Here is a 16,889-nt window from a genome sequence, read left to right on the forward strand (position 1 = left end):
AATTGTAGAACATATGGGAATACAATTTACCTACCTTGCTTCAGAGTTTTCCGAAAAATTTCCGATTTTTCTCTCCGCTTTATTGAAATAGGAAGAGGTGAATACAACAAAATAAAGGTGGTTCAAATCGGATCATCCCTCCCTCGGGTATTCCTCTTAGCAACACATTTGGCCTTTCATGTTTATTTATATAAATATCAAAATCTTCAAAATATCAAATTTTAAAATCTCAAAATCTTCAATATATCAAAATTTAATAATTACTTCATCAACGGTCTTAGATTCCTTGCCAGTGAGCATTCTCTTCTGGTTTGCGAACAGAAAATAGTCGCTGGGGACCAGATCTGGAGAACACGGTGGATGCGGAAACAATTCGAAGCCCAATTCATCCAGTTTTACAATCGATACACGAAATTCGGATTTTTCCATTTTTTTTCACAATAGCAAATGTTGATTCACTCTCAATGCAATTCACCCACGAACCAATCGACCGATTGCTGTTAAGTTTTGACACGTATCCATTGGAAGATGGTGCTTTGCAGGGATGCCAGGTGGTTTTTTTCAAATGTCTTCACATGGTACGAAAAATGTCTTCACAATATTGTCTCCATATTGGAGTAAACTAAAATTCTTAACCTGCTTTTGAACAAACGTTGAGAGCTTATTCAATGTTTATTCTAATTGGTATTGTTATATTGCTTATTTCATTAAACTCACCTTGAGGTTTTGAAGTTTATTCGAATAAATGTGAACAAAGACTATATTGCGCAACTGTGAACTAAATTTCATGAGTTCAGAAATGATAATAGGCTTGATAAACCGTTAATAAAGTCAATATAGCCCCGGTTTTTCCCAAAAACAGAACTATGCTAACTCAATTTGTTTATTTCACCTTTGAAGTTTTGGTTGTAACTTGAACCATATTCATAAAACAAATTATTGAAATGGTATGTAACCGGAAAACTTTCGATTTGTGAAGTGGTCGTTTGAAAGATCTAGGTTAATATATTACAGGAAACCCTGTTTTTGTGCGATTTCTCATTTGTGTAACTGTTGAGGTGCAGTTTTATTATTTGTGCGATTAGTTTGTGTGATTCAAGATCCGATGCCACAATAAAATCGTACAAAAACAGTCGTACAAACGAAGCATTACTAGAAAAGCGACCGCACAAAAACAGGTTTGCCTGTATATAGTATAAGCCCAAAAGAATAAAAATCATCTGAATTCTCGAGCGCAAATGAACACATATCTTCTAGAGACAATATGTATTCAGACCACTGGAATTTGCCAGAATTTGAAGTAAAAGTCGCTTTGTTGTTGAATTCATTCTATATGCTTGGGGATTTTCTGCTTGGAAGAGTTTGAAAAAGCAAGTGAATGACCCCGAGGCAAAAGTCTCCGTTGATTACTAAGAACAAAAGTAAACAAGTAACACTGATAATACAGCGAACGAATGGCACTGAGACAAATGCCCTACTTCTTTTGACGATATTTTCAACCAATAGTATAATTTCATGGAGATTTCATCTTAGTTCAACTCGTTCTCAATTCACTCTCAGGCATCCGACATTAATTGGAAAATTCGCGTAAAAAAAACCTGTCATCTAATGATTGATATCAAATGGAACTATCTTTACGTAGAAATAAAAAGTTGAGTGTTGCTCGCTTCCGAGACCCCATAGTTTTTTCCTGCAATTTTGTTGGTTACTGCTAGCTATAGAGTTCGGCTTTCCTCACGAATAAGGTCATCTGCTGTTGCTAGAAGATTCCCTTGTGGTTTGTACACTCTACTGCCGATGCACGTGCAGTACCACTGTTAGACCGTCAAGAGCTAAGTAGACAGGGAAAAACATTCACGAATCGCTGCCCGTAAAAATTCCGTCCCGTTGTACCGCCCGGTGAGCTCCCCGTTACCCAATACCTAAAATCTACGTAAAAATCGTGATTAGGTGCGGCACTAATTTTCTTCATAAGCGCTAAGCTCCGTTACAAGCACTAATAACAGTAATATGCTCTAAGGGAGCATAAGAGAAAAATGTGAGCTGTGTGAGAGATGTGATATTGCACTGGTTTTTTTACGGGGGTAACGCGTATTCGCGTTAAGGCTGATGTCACATTAGGCGGATTCGCCGCCGCGGATTCCGCGAGTAAAACCGCAGCGGAGGATCTACAGTGTATTGTGAATGAGCCATGTCACACAGAGCGGGGCGGTTTTGAATGCTAATTTATATCGAGAAAAAAACCGTCGCGATATCCGCGGCAGCGAATCCGCCTTAATTGGAAAATCCGCGTAAAAAAACCGCGATAATTGGAAAATCCGTGTAATAAAAACCGCGAAAAAAAACGCGTAAAAAAACCCGGGTGTACATATCAAAACATTATTGGTCCTCCCGCGTTATTTGTGGCTGGGTTCAAAAATTGGCTCGAGTCAGTATTCCTGTAGGCGAATGGCGTGGCTATAGTTGTTAGAAGAATGAGTTTCCTCTTCTGTTATCTCGACTCGGGTATGAAACAGGACCCAAAAAGTAAGGTGGTATAAAAAGCAAGGTGTTATAAGAAGAATGATTTTGTTATCTCATGCTACTCGCTGTGCAGATTAGGAGGAATATTGTTTCACTGCCTAAAATAACATTATTATTGGTTAAATTAACAGGAGTGTTGTCCACTATTAACTCTTTCTTTCTAAGTAACACATTTTTTTCTTATTTGTAACTCATCGCAAAAGGTGAATTAATTCTGAAAATAATTTTCCATATAATTTCTATTTTCGAAATTTGTTGAAAATTTTAGATTAAACATTTTAAGTATACTCGAAATCTTTAATGTTACAAACTTTGGAATTGTTTATTGACTATTTTATATGATTTCTCTATTTTCAGGTGAGTGATTCCTAATATTGATTATTCTCTCCAGAAACCGGTTAGTTTATAATTATCATTTCTTCATCCTGATACCCTTTTGTCAAATGAAAATTATTTCCCTCAGCAGCCATTCCATGTGCTCCCTTGGCCGAGTGGTTAGCGTCATAACTAACATGCCGGGTGTTCGGGTTCGATTCCCGTTCTGGTCGGGGGATTTTTTTCGTCAAAGAAATTTCCTCCGACTTGCACTGTGATCACGCGTATTCTAGAGCTTCTGCCACTCAGAATGCATTCAAGGCGTGTTATTTGGCATAGAAATCTCAACTAAGTACTAATAAAAATGACGCAAATAATACTACGTTGAGACGGCGAAGTTCCTCTAGGAACGTTAGTGCCATTGAAGAAGCCATTCCATGTGAAACCGACATAGTCGTTCCCAGATTTTCGTCAAATGTGGTAATTTTTTTCTTTATCGCAAAACATTAGACCCGTATTTTTTTTATTTTTTCTATTTCATTTTAGGGTGGTCCGAAAAATCAACTTTTTCCACTTTTCCCCTAAAATGACTTTCTTTAAAAATCCATAACTTTTGAACCATCGAACCGATTTAAAACGACATGTCAAATAAAAGCCAATGAGCTAGCCTTTTATTAAAAATTATTGAACCTACAATAATAATGGATTTTGTTTTCGTAATTATTGATTGTAGTCGTATTTTATTGTTTTCATGGCTTTGAACTAGAGGGTTCTATATTTTTTTATATTTTTTCTGGAAAGCTGAGGATTTTTCACATAACAGATGTCAATATCAGGGATGTTATTTTTTAGTTTTTGAGATATGATTTTCAAATTTAACATGTTTTAAGTCTTCCTTCAATATTCCTATGTGACTAGACTAGACCTATGCGACCAGAATCCAACTTTCCCGCAAGTGTGATATTTTTCGAAGAAGTTTAGCTCATTGGCTTCAATTTGATATGTCATCTGAATCGGTTCAGTAGTTCAAAAGTTATGAATTTTTCGAAAAACGTCATTTTTGGATAAAAGGGGGAAAATTATTTTTCGGATCACCGGATAAATTTAAAAAATTATATCTCAAAGACGAAAGAAATAGCATCTCTGATATCGAGAAATGTTATGTGAAAAATCCTCAGCTTCCAAGAAAAAATATAGCGCCCTCTAGTCCAAAGCCAAGATAACAATAAAAAACAGTTACAATCAATAATTACGAAAATAAAATCCATTTTTTTGTAAGTTCATAATTTTTAATGAAAGGCTCACTGGCTTTATTTGATATGTAGATCTTCTAAATCGGTTCAATGGTTCAAAAGTTATGAATTTTTAAAGGAAGTCATTTTTGGGGAAAAGTAGAAAAACTTGATTTCACGGACCACCCTAAAATGGAAATGGTCACCCTAACGAAAAAAACACGGGTCTAATATTTTACAATAAAGAAAAAAAATTCCATAGAAATCTGATAACCACTATATCGGTTTGGCATGGAATGGCTGTTAGAACACCTTTAGAAACTTAGAAATGAACAACATTAAAGAGGAAACATTTCCATAATTATCTGCCTCAAATCGCGCTGCCCTTTTGCAATTTTTATACAGCCACAACGAAAAAAATATACTCGAACATCGAAAAAGGGACCTCAAAAGAGCATAATTACTGGCTCCTACCCCCACAACTCGTACAAATGACCAAGCCGCGGATAAAAAGCTACGTAATCGTCCGTACATAAATTTAATTATACGAGCGTCCATAATACATGTAATTAATTGATTCAGAATCATAATTTATTTTCCGACTCCTGCTACCGGGTCAGAACTTGTGGAGCGCCCCCAAAAAATTTAACATCTCCCAAAAATCGCCACCCGAAGAAGACACGCGGCGGGCTTGCGGGTTTGTTTCCGAAATACACTTTCCTTCCCCCGGGGCAAACCTGATTATAGCATGCATCCGCCAGCTTCCTCCACCCCGGCAACACCCATCCACAGCGGTCGGGATCAACTCAATGCAATACCCTTGATCCAGCGGCTGGCTGGGTGTGTCCTCCGGCGCGATTTATGCACATTTATGAACTCAATTAATCACGAGAAATCACAGAAAATTAATCAGCAGCAGCAGCCAAATTAATGCGCAAAAAGCAAGCGCGACTCCCCAAACGATCCAAAAAAAAAACAGTTGGCCCGATGCATCGCGAGAGCAAGCAAAGGGAAGTGGAATTAATTTTCATCTCGTGTTTTGCGCTTTGCTGACTTGCAATGAAACACGTGAAAAAAAGGACTCAATCAAAATGGTCAGCAAAAAATAAAGATCTTTTGTCAGAAGTGGGATTCGAACCCACGCCTTCAGAGAAGACTACGACCTGAACGTAGCGCCTTAGACCGCTCGGCCATCCTGACACGTGTACCTGGCCTTTGCCGAGTGCCAAAGGCGATCGACTCCCGGACTTCGCTGGGCTATGCGATGCGCGGGGGACTATTTTGATTTCGATGTGTGCTGTTTACGCTGTTTACTGTTTACGAGCGTGGGATTATCGCTAAGTAACGAACCGTGTGTCATCATACCATGTATCTTCTTGCCGGCCAGATAGTGTGAGATGGATAACTTTTTAGGAGTTATGTTCGTACTGTTCGGGTGATCTATCACAATTCAATCATGATCCGTTGACTTTATTTAGATTGAAAATGTCTCTACATTTTAGCGCTTAGATTTGCAAGGGGCTGTCCACTTACCACGTGGACAAGCATAGATATTGACAATACCTCTTACCTATTCTTCACGCGGATATACAATTTTTTAATTGAGTAGATGAAAGACATAATTGAATTTGAAGAAGCCATGTTGTTTGGATGACATTTGAAGTTTGTTTTATCTTATATTTTATGTTTTCTTTATTATAAATTGAACAACAATCATATTTTCAAAAGATTAAGCTAGTTTATTTTCGTGATGACCTCGTCCACTACGGAATGTAATAGATCATCTTCACTCTCGATGTACGATTCACCCCCTCAACTTTTTTTGGGGCGTAATAAAAAAATCATATATGAAGAAAGAGCTCTACTATTCAGATGGTGCACTCTGGAATGGCTGATTATAGGGGTTTTTTCGTCAAATATAATTTTCTATACCACTCTAAGAAATTCTCGATAAGCTACCCACAGGAATCAATAATTTTGTTACGGAATAATATTTAAAAATGTTAAAAATTTTACGTAAAGGGCCTGGCCGGGTAAGGGAGTAAAAAACCAAATTACCAGCTGTATGGCAAATATTGTATAGGAAAATAAATAAGGAATTTTGGCGGTTTATTTGAACCCCTATGTGGTTTAACATAGGATCTACAGTGAAATACGTACTTTTTCGTTTATTTCACACCATCCTCAAAAGCTTCAAGAGAAAAATTTGAAAAAAAATGAATGTGCATCTTACTATGGTGTATCAAGAAAAAATATATTAAATTTTTTTATCAAACATTAAAGTACTAAAAAAAATTTAAATATTGAAAAAAAATTTTTTTTTGAATTTAGAGATTCAGTATTACATACTCTAATTCATATTTAAATGTGTTCCTACGACTTTTCTAGATATGTGTGATTTTTTTCAGTATTGTGCGGTACAATTTTTTTTATATTTCCCAAGGGTCTGGCTGGGTAAGGGAGTAAAAAGTGCCCCCAAACCAAATCACCAGCTTTATGGAAATATTGTATAGGGTACTAAATAAAATATTTTGGAAGTAGTACCATATATTTGAGTCCTTGTATGGTACACCAAGTATGGTGAAAAATGTACCTTTTCGTTTTTTGCACGCCATAGCTTTGAGACAAAAATAAGAAAAAATACTGAAAGTACATCTTGCTAAGGTGTATCGGTAAATATCTTCAATCAATTTTTTCATCAAAAAATGTAATAAAAAAAAATTAAATATGCGGTACAAAAAAAATTATAATTTTGTGGCATTTCGAAATTTTGAAAAAATATGTCTTTGAGACCCACTTCTGCTCTAATTTTTATTTAAATGCGTTTGTATGTGTCTTTTTTCTACATGTGGTGCAATTTTTTTCCTGAATTTTTAAGAGCGAGACACAAACATAATTTTCTTCATAGTCTGCATTATTATTTTTATTTTCTTCAAATCAATTATTTTATTGTATTCGTGATTTTCAATTGTAAGATTAAAATAAAAAAAATATAATAATTTGGATTTTTTTAAGTGTTCTTCTCATTAATCCGAATGATGTTTCCACAAGGACTTTATTTTTTCTCACAAAGCTCTATCGTACTGCTGACACCTATGAATTTGGTAAACCATCTAAATCCAATGTAAAGATAATCTCATATATTTTAAGATACGAGAAAAAAATCTTTGTACAGTGCAATGCTCTAAATATACCGACAAAATGTAGACATACAAAAAACAAAATTTAAATAAATATCAGAACAGTACTGAGTCTCTAAATTCAAAATAAATTAAAAATGCCCAAAGGCCAAAAAATATTTTGTTTAGCGCAATCCTCTTAAAACTCCAAGAAAAAATTACGTTACAACAACAACAAAATGTATAATAAATATGTGGAGAGACAACACATATGAATGCATTTAAATAAAAATTAGAGCAAAAGTGGGTCTCAAAGTAATATTTTTTTCAAAGTTTCGAAATGCCTGAAAATATATTTATTTTTTTTTGTACCGCGTAAAACACTCCGAAAATTCTGAAAAAAATCACATATACGTAAAATAGACGTAGGAAGAAATTTGAATACTAGAGTAATACTGAATCTAAGAATCAAAAAATAAACTCAAATTTAATTTAAAATAAAAATAAAAATTAATTTAGTTTTTTTTTTAAATTTGATTTTTGATGAATAAATTGTTTGAAAATATTTATCGATACACGTTAGTAAGATGTACTTTTCAGTTTTTTTTTTCATATTTTTGTCTCAAAGCTATTGAGAATGGCGTGGAAAAACGAGAAGGTGCATTTTTCATTATAGATCCTATGGTTCTGCTGCCAAAATGTTTTATTTAGTACCCTATACAATATTTTCCATACAGCTGGTGATTTGGTTTGGGGTCTCTTTTTACTCCCATACCCAGCCCAGACCCTTGAAAAATATAAAACAAATATTTTTTATACCGCGTAACACTGAAAAAAATCTGAAAAAATCACACATATCTAAAAAAGCCGTAGGAACACATTTAAATATGAATTGAAGTAGTATTAAATATCTAAATCCAAAAAAAAATCAATATTTCAATATTTTTTTTAGTACTTCAGTTTTTGATAAAAAATTTTTTTGATAATTTTTCTTGATACACCGTAGTAAGATGCACATTCAGTTTTTTTTTCAAATTTTTATCTCGAAGCTTTTGAGGGTGGCGTGGAATAAACGAAAAAGTACGTTTTTCACTACAGATCCTATGTTAAACCATTCCTGGTGGAAATTCACGCGAAATCTTCGAAAATCGAATTTTTTAACCCACTGTACTTAAAGCCACTTTAACGTTGAAATGTTATATTTTTTTCTTGAAATAAGTCATATTTGAATCACAAAAAAACTTGTTTTCAAGCTGTATATAATCGAGTACAAAATTGTATATAATCGAATCATATGAGGGGCTTAGAATGCAAGGGGTGTAAGTGACTTGATCGATTTCTCTTCATCAACTTTTTCTTCAGTTAATAGCTCAACTACAAAAACGTTCCAATTTGAGGTTGCTATAGAATCGGATAGATGAGGTTTTGACATATCTTCCACATTGTTAAATACAGCTGGGAATGAGTTTTCAGCTAAGTTATGATCAAAAGAGAGAGTCGATGTAGAGAAATCGATCAAATCACTTACACCCCTTTCATTCTAAGCCCCTCATATATAATCGAGTCCGATCTGTACAAGGAACTAAATTAACAAAGAAAATATTGATTAAGCATGTTATTCAAACTAAATTGTAACGATCAAGTAGGAACTGTTCAATCACAAAGAGATGTTCAAATAGTTTCACAGGAACATTTTCAGTTGATTTCAATATTCCGGACATATTCTTCAGGTTTGATTTAACGTTCGAAGGTGTAATTTCGACACAATAGACATCAGCCATCGCATTAAATCTGCCAGCGGAATATCATCATCTTCATTGAAGAAAAATCCGGCTTTTTTGAAGCAATTTTAAATAGTCTCAGATTTAACCTTATTGATATTAGAGGATGAAAGTATTTCAAACGCATTCAATACTGGTATATCCTAGAATGCATTTAAATACAATGAGAATGCTGAATAACATGAAAATGAAAAAGAACAAAAATACCATCGAATCCTCTGTTTCTTGCAGTCTTCGTTTAACTTATCGAACTAATTAATCGAAAAAGGCGATAGTTCTGATTCAGGTTCTTGATTATGTCGAACTCCAGCAGCTGCTGAGCTACGGAAGTAAAGATTTGTGGAAAAATTGTAAACTTGTCGATTTGAGCTTCGGTCGGAGAGATCTTTGGTACGCTGTACAGTTATCAACGAACATGACCCCCTTTGAGAAGAAATAGATATAAGTATGATACATTACCTTTGTATATAATTCCAGAATTAAAGGCTTTTTATTTTCTTTGGAAAATTTTTCCTCAAGTTGCATAATTCATTTCTCAATAAGCATTAAGGCCATCCAGGCTTTGGTGTTGCTCTCGTATATCAATGGCTTCTTCTTCTTGAAACATCGTGAGTTTTTACTCTTTCCATTGACCAGCAACAATAGTTTATCGCTTCCGTCCATGTTGGTTGTGCTTTAAATTTTTTTCCCAATTTCAGGACAAATTCGCAAGCTTTCTCCCAAAGAATAGAACCTGAGAGAGGTAACTTATTCTCTCTGGTTTGATAAGACAAAAATCCATTGACTGCTCATGCTTTTCGATTCCGACCAACCTTATATGCTCTTTGGCTAGATTCAGTTTTCTATTCCGATTCCATTTTCTTCTCTTTAGCTTGAATAGTGGTGATACCATACATTGTGCAATACTGAATTCTTTTGCGGCTTCAGACAGTTTCCATCCGTACTATTCGACATGCTCGGTTATGTTCAAACGTTGCGCAATGGTTAGCGTTTCAATCGTTTACTTGAAAGGTTTTTCGTGGTTTCCCATGCTTGAAAAAAAAATTCCTTGATGACTCCAATACATCGTCTTTACTATCAAGAGCATTCGAAAATTAATAACGCACAAAACTATGTACGCGAAAATCAATCGAGTTAGGGAGGTGAAAATCCATGGAAAAATGAATCAAAACTCATCGAGTTAGGGAGGCGTCGAGTTAAGGAGGTATCGAACGATGCTTGTAAAATATGTGCCATGAAATTCATTAGGTTAGAGAGAATATTAGGCAAGGCAGAGTTGACTGTATTAACTTTTCCGTCCGATCCAAAAACATTGAACTTGCTTAGAGTTGTGAGCATTACAAAAATTTGGAAGTCCAAAACCTTGTCTACGTGTGCCTTTGCAAACACCAATCGACTCTTAGAGTTCATTGCTGAAACAAAGAACTTCCGTCTGGCTACTCTACCATGAAGATCCTTCGGAGCCCTCTAGGCACAGTTTCTGGATTCGGCTTTTACGCAAATATTTCTTAATCTGATCTTCATGATTTGATATATGTACTTAATTTCGGAATCTCCTCCATCATACGGATAAACCATCTTTCGTCAGCTTCTTTGAGAATTTTCTTACACACAAACAAAGCTTTTTTTAATTGACAAATTGTTCGGCTTCTGTTGACCGACATTCGTGCAATTTTTCTGGTTTTCCCCATTTCAAACACTGAATCACCCAATTCAAATAATATTTGTTTCATTTTCGCCATTTTTACTCACTCTGCGTTAAAAATTATTTCCTCTAAAGTTGAGGTTCGTGTATCAATGAACTGACAGACGAATAATCATACACAACACTGAATCGTTCTCACAAATACATGCCTTCAAATGAATGGATAATTAGGGTGGCCAATTTTCACAGTAGACGCGAAACCAATTGGCCAATCCACTGATCTACACGAAACCGTTTAAATTCCAAATTTTTGATTAAGTTGAAACTTTGCCTACTTGTTCGGCACTAGATACGATGCCATTTTACGGTATTAGTTTTTTAAATGCGATCACGACTAATTTTGGAAAGGACCTATAGATATCGTTGGTATTGGTATCGGTTTCGTTGCAGAAAATAAACCTAAACGCCAAAACGGGTTATTCGATCGAAATGTTGTCTTAGGCAAAGTTATAGAATATAATTTTTACGGTTCTGAAAAAAGTACATTGAAAAAAAATATTATCTTGAAGTTTAAAAATAGATATTCATAAACTACATTTTTTAGAAATCTAAGTTTTTGACAGAATAAAGGCCATATTGTCTGCAACAATCGGTTTTTCATTTGATCCTGGCCAATTGAAAAATGATTTTTTATGGTTTTTTTTTTACTAAACTTTTTTTTCCAAACAAACCGACCTGTATAGGGCATTTCGTATGGAGACTCCTAAAAAAATAATGTTTTACTCGTTAAATTTTTGTGTGTAATTTCTCGTGTTTGACATGTTTTTGACGTGTTTCTTAATAGATAAAAGTTTGCAGAATATGCCAATCGTGTTAACGCTTAACCCTATATATTCTAGGTTTTAAAGTTTTTTAGTTAAGATTTTTCGAAAAAAAAGTTGAAAATCATTCAAAATTTCTAAAATTTTTCACTGAAAAACTATAAGACACAATGTTAGTTAAAGAATGAAATGTAACAATCAATTTATGTTTTTATTAAAAATGTAGCCCAATTTGAAAAAAAAAACATTGAAAAAAAAACAAAATAATTTTTTTTCAACATTATGTTTCTTTAAAATGGAAAAATATATATGAATTAACCATACAATTATCCACCTATACAATCATCCACAAATCATCCATGCATCGGAAGGAGTACACTGCTACAGGAAAAAATTTTTCCTAACAACAACTTTTTCGTGTTTTCATGCTTTCGAAAAATAGTATATTGTATTGTAAGAAACTGCATTCATATTTGGGAAACATGAGCTTCCAAAGATACAATTTAAGTTCTTCTTCACATGACCGTATTAGCCCCACTTCGCCTACGTGTGACAACACTGATGGTACCAACGTCTACTTTTAAGCGAAACATTTTAAAAGTTTTTTATGGTTTTTGATTTGCCTGATATTTTTTGAATAATTCAACACTCATTCAACATTCAACATTCAACAACATTCTTTCAACATTCAACATTCAACAACATTCATTCAACATTCAACAAAATTATAAATTCAGAAAGATGTGCATTTCCGTTATTGAGTTATTTATTTTCTAAATGATAAGTCATATGCCTCAGTTATCATATTTTTCGAAAGCAAGTTTTAAATGTTGGTTTTGTTCTATGCATCGTAGCGATTCATGGGAAAATTAAGTCCGTTGTGAAATACTGCTTTAAGAATTATTGATTTACAGTGAACAACGCATGAGTTGAGATGTTCATATTTCATTTTTACTTACGCATTTTTCAAACATCGGATGTGGACCATTTTAACGGTGACTCACTATAGCTCGATTTTACAGTGCTTCCCAACAGGGATCATAGGGTTTTGATAACTCATAGCACCCTTTCTAAATATGCAATATAATAACTTTTCGCTGAACTTCGTGATAATTTTATGAAAATGTTTTTTTTCAATCATAACCTGAAATTCAATCATAACCTGAAATAAAAATAAGTTTATTGTTTACCATCTTTGGGCTAATCTACGAATAAAACTTTTTCTAAATCCCAAAAACTTATACCCTTATGCCCCTTTTTGGCAATCGTTAGTCCTTGATTTACTTCCAAACCGAAGTACTGGGCTTACACAACTTTTAAGCGTCTCATTTTGATTTAGGATCATACCTTTTTTTCCTTTCCGAAAATCTCCGAATGCTAGTTGCAAGGAAAGTCACATTCGAATGTGGTTTTGTTTCATTTGGTTAGCGAATGCGGCACTTATCATGTATGCATTTGGGTTCCGGAACTAAAAATTTTAGCAAAAAAATATTATTCACACTGCACTCTGTTAAATTTTTGCATGGATCTCATCATTTTAACTGAAGATCTATTTTCAGTTCGTACGACTTTTAGAGTTTATCAATCCTACTAAAAGTTATTGATGGTTTTTTATCCAAAAATTCATGATTTGAATTTGAATTTACTCAAACACGAAAAATAACATAGTTTTGAAAATCACACATCATGTAGATCGAACTATGCACTTTCAAATGAAGCCAATAAACTTTATTTATGTTAGCCCCAGAGAGAATGACAAACAATTGAAGAGAGCGTATTTTTTGGGAAGAAATATCAATACCTTTGAGTGAAGTTGAAATATTCTGCATCGCTAAATGTTTGTATTAGTATGCTCTAAAATTCTATCGAATACAGTGTGTATGTAGAATTTGAAATATAAAAGTTAGAGTAAAAAAAAACAGTTTTTTCTATGATGACCCCAACGCAATATAGAAAAATGGCGCTATTTCAGTTATTTCAAGAGATATAAAACAAACTTTATTCTACAAAGATGTTCCAAATAACTGGGACTACAATATTGTCGAACTATGTTTACCTCTATCTATAAAGATAAGAAAGTTAGATTTTTTATTTCATGGAGAATTTTGGTCACCCTATTTTTGATAACATAAAAATGAGCGCTCTATCATATGTAATATCTAATTCAGTTTTTGTCTAGAGAATGACTGTCGAGCTCTCAATGCTAATTTCCACTTAAATGCATCTCCTGGACCATTGTGCAATGGTGATCTGAGCGAACCAAGTCTGGTGAATAAGTCGCATGCAGTAGCTGACCCTAGCTGTGTAACTCAAACGTTGAATGGTGAATGGTGAATGGAATGAATGGAATGAAAAAGTTTTATTGAAAAAGAATCCAGAATTTGCCTGATAGTTGGACAAGATGTGCAGAATTTAACTTCGGACTTAACTATTCTAAGCTTCTGAAAATTATGTGTTTTTTTCGTCGAAAATTTCAACACCTGGTATACTTCTGGTACAAGCAAAAGTGAAGGCGATATACATTGGTCATATAACATACGAATATAACGATATTACTATCCTTGTTATGCCGATATACGACATAATCCGGAAATCTATATATAAAAAAATGGATTTCTGTCTGTCTGTCTGTCTGTCTGATTCTTATGGACTCGGAAACTACTGAACCGATCGACATGAAAATTGGTATGTAGGGGTTTTTGGGGTCGGGGAAGGTTCTTATGATATTTCCAGACCCCTCCCCCCTCTCTAAGGGGGGGCTGTCACACAAATGAAACACAAATTTCTTCATTACTCGAGAGATAAACAAACAAACGAAACCAAATTTGGCATGTGGAGGTTTTAGGGTGCAATAAATGTTTTTACGGTGGTTAGATATTCCACCCCCCTATTTAAGGGGGGGCTGCCATACCAATGAAACACTAATTTCTGCATAACTCGAGAATTAATTAAGCAAACTAAATCAAATTTGGCATGTGCAGGTATTAGGGTGTAATAAATATTTTTACGGTTACGGTTACGGTTACGCCCCTCTTTAAGGGGGGCTGCCATACAAATGAAACACAATTTTTTGCATAACTCGAGAATTAATCAAGCAAATGGAATAAAATTTGGCATGTGGAAGTTTTAGGGTGTAATAAATGTTTCTATGGCGGTTAGACACTCCATCCCCCTCTCTAAGTATGGTGAATACACTCCTTGCCCCCCCTCCTCTAAGGGGGGTTGCCATACAAACGAAACACAAACTTCTGCATAACTCGAGAACTAATCAAGCACAATTTGGGATGTGAGGGTTTTTGAGTATAAGAAATGTTTCTACAATTTCTATACCTCTCCCTCCTTTTAAATGGAGAGGGGGTCCCATAAAAATATTACACATATTTCAACCAAACATGACAATTGAAAAATTTCGGAAAACTTTGAAGGAAAATGGAAAATTCGGAAAATTAAATTCCCATATGTTCTACAATTACATAGTGACAAGTGTTGTTAGTCCATTTGATGTTTGCACTAGCGAAATTGATCTTTGTTCGAAACTGGGAATGGATTTTAATGTGATGAAACGCACTCCTATATCCACTTCTATCTATACCAAAAAAAAAGGATCGCCGGATGTGTTGAAGGTATCGATAACAAAAAACAAATTTTTAGCGGGACGAAGTTTGCCGGGTCAGCTAGTGACACATAACATCGTAGTTTTGCATTTTAAATTATTTTAGATTTTTGACACACTTTTGCTAGACAAAACTATACGATTTCGTTGTTTGCTTGAGAACAACATTCCGAAGCAAAAATGTTGACGCTCAGAATGCAAAAATTTAAATTGTACGAGTGATGTCTTTCGATAGTTCAATTCTTTTGCTTTACGAAAAATTCAAAAACTTTTGAGAATAATTATTTGTTAATTTAGTTTTCAATTATATTTGTTTTATTTTTTTCATTATATATTTTGTTTTAAATTTAGGCAGCGCAAGATTTGGTTGGAGAAACATGAAGATTTTATTGGTTTAAAATGGAGCGGGTCGCAACAGTACAGTTCCAACCAAGTTTGTTACTTCGATTCTGCATGATAATTAGCGATAACCATCCGTCTTTACGATATTAAAGGAAGACTCCAGGGAAAATTGTTTGGCTCCAATGTACAGAATTATTCCTTTTTGGAGGATCGAGTCAAACTGATTTTTTTTTGTTTTTTTACTGCCATTTCATCATGGAGAGATTTACACCCGAGAAACGTTTCCAAATCATTGAGTTTTAAATTGGTGCTCTGTGAAGAACCTCGCTAATTTAGACCAATACATGAACTGCTCATACATTCGGGAAAATGTATTGTTGCGTGCAGTTTATGAGCCGGTGGAGTCATTGGAAAAATATGGTCTTGATTTTTTCCCTAGAAATTTGCACGAACGTCTCTATGAATATGTAAAAGCTGGAAGTGAGGAACTTGTGATTATGATTTCTTGCCTAGAAAAATGAATACTAGCCAAAGGTTTTATTGATGAGGGATTGTTGTCGCATGGGTCTATATTCATCGTAGACCATTGTTTTGTGTTTCCTTGGTAGACCATTGCAATAACATATTGAAAAATGAATCATCTGAAGCAACTATCAACGGGGCATTGTATAAAATGTTCTACAATTGATCTCCAATATAAATCGTATCGCTTCCGACAATCATCATTGCATGAATACATTCTCTATTCCCCATTACAACGCCAACGTTTTATTTTGTGCCGGACTCGTTATGCAATTCGACTAAAATAGTGCACCTTCTGCGCAAGAGTTCGCACAAGACATTTCAGCACCACACACTGTAACCCAGTTCTAGCTTTTGCAATCCTACATACTCAGCGTACACAATCCAGACCTTCAGTGCAAAGCCAAACATCGTGACTTATTTACACACAAGAAACTCAATGGATTAATCCAATTCTGCGGCAGCCACCTTCTGAAACCCTTGCCACGACTGAAAATGCCTTACTCCGTTTACTTCACAGCTAGCTTGTCATGCGGCTGCGCGTGATCTTGTAGAATTGAGAACTGATTGGACTTCTCCGTTGGGGACCAATCGAGTTACGTGAACAATATTCAATGCAAATTCCAGCGTAGCGCTCACCGGCTTACCTCGGTGCGGTGCCCAATCAGCTACATTTGGTGCTACTTAGATTGGGAATTAATTAAATTATTCTCGCGCTCGTGTCCGGTTTTGTCTGGCACAATTTTGAACCGCGCGACAGCACATAGACTCTGGCGGTCAGAATGTGCTTTGATCACTCGAGGAGGCTTAGTTGCTGTATCCCCCCATAAAGGGTGCGAGAAATGATTATCGTTCTTATGCGGTTGTCACGTAACCCACTTTTTCGCGAGTATTTTTCTCTTCGCAATGGCTTGTTAAATAGAAACTTTTTTTTTTCACAGAGGGCTCACAGAAACTCAAGGTCGCAAAAAAAACA

General features: G+C 34.8%; 2 protein-coding genes and 1 non-coding gene across 4 annotated transcripts in view; 1 reads left to right on the forward strand and 2 right to left on the reverse strand.

Annotated features, from left to right (window-relative positions):
- Positions 1-16,889, forward strand: part of LOC129761275 (uncharacterized) — a 543,642-nt gene that overhangs the window by 32,783 nt on the left and 493,970 nt on the right. The gene's annotated exons all lie outside the window — the stretch shown is intronic.
- Positions 1-16,889, reverse strand: part of LOC129761280 (uncharacterized) — a 237,918-nt gene that overhangs the window by 11,411 nt on the left and 209,618 nt on the right. The window lies entirely within an intron of this gene.
- Trnal-cag (transfer RNA leucine (anticodon CAG)) lies at positions 5,188-5,270 on the reverse strand. Its single transcript has one exon. It is a non-coding gene; the product is annotated as a tRNA-Leu (tRNA).

The sequence above is a fragment of the Toxorhynchites rutilus genome, chromosome 1 (genome assembly GCF_029784135.1).
Source record: "Toxorhynchites rutilus septentrionalis strain SRP chromosome 1, ASM2978413v1, whole genome shotgun sequence".
In the NCBI taxonomy this organism is placed as follows: domain Eukaryota; kingdom Metazoa; phylum Arthropoda; class Insecta; order Diptera; family Culicidae; genus Toxorhynchites; species Toxorhynchites rutilus.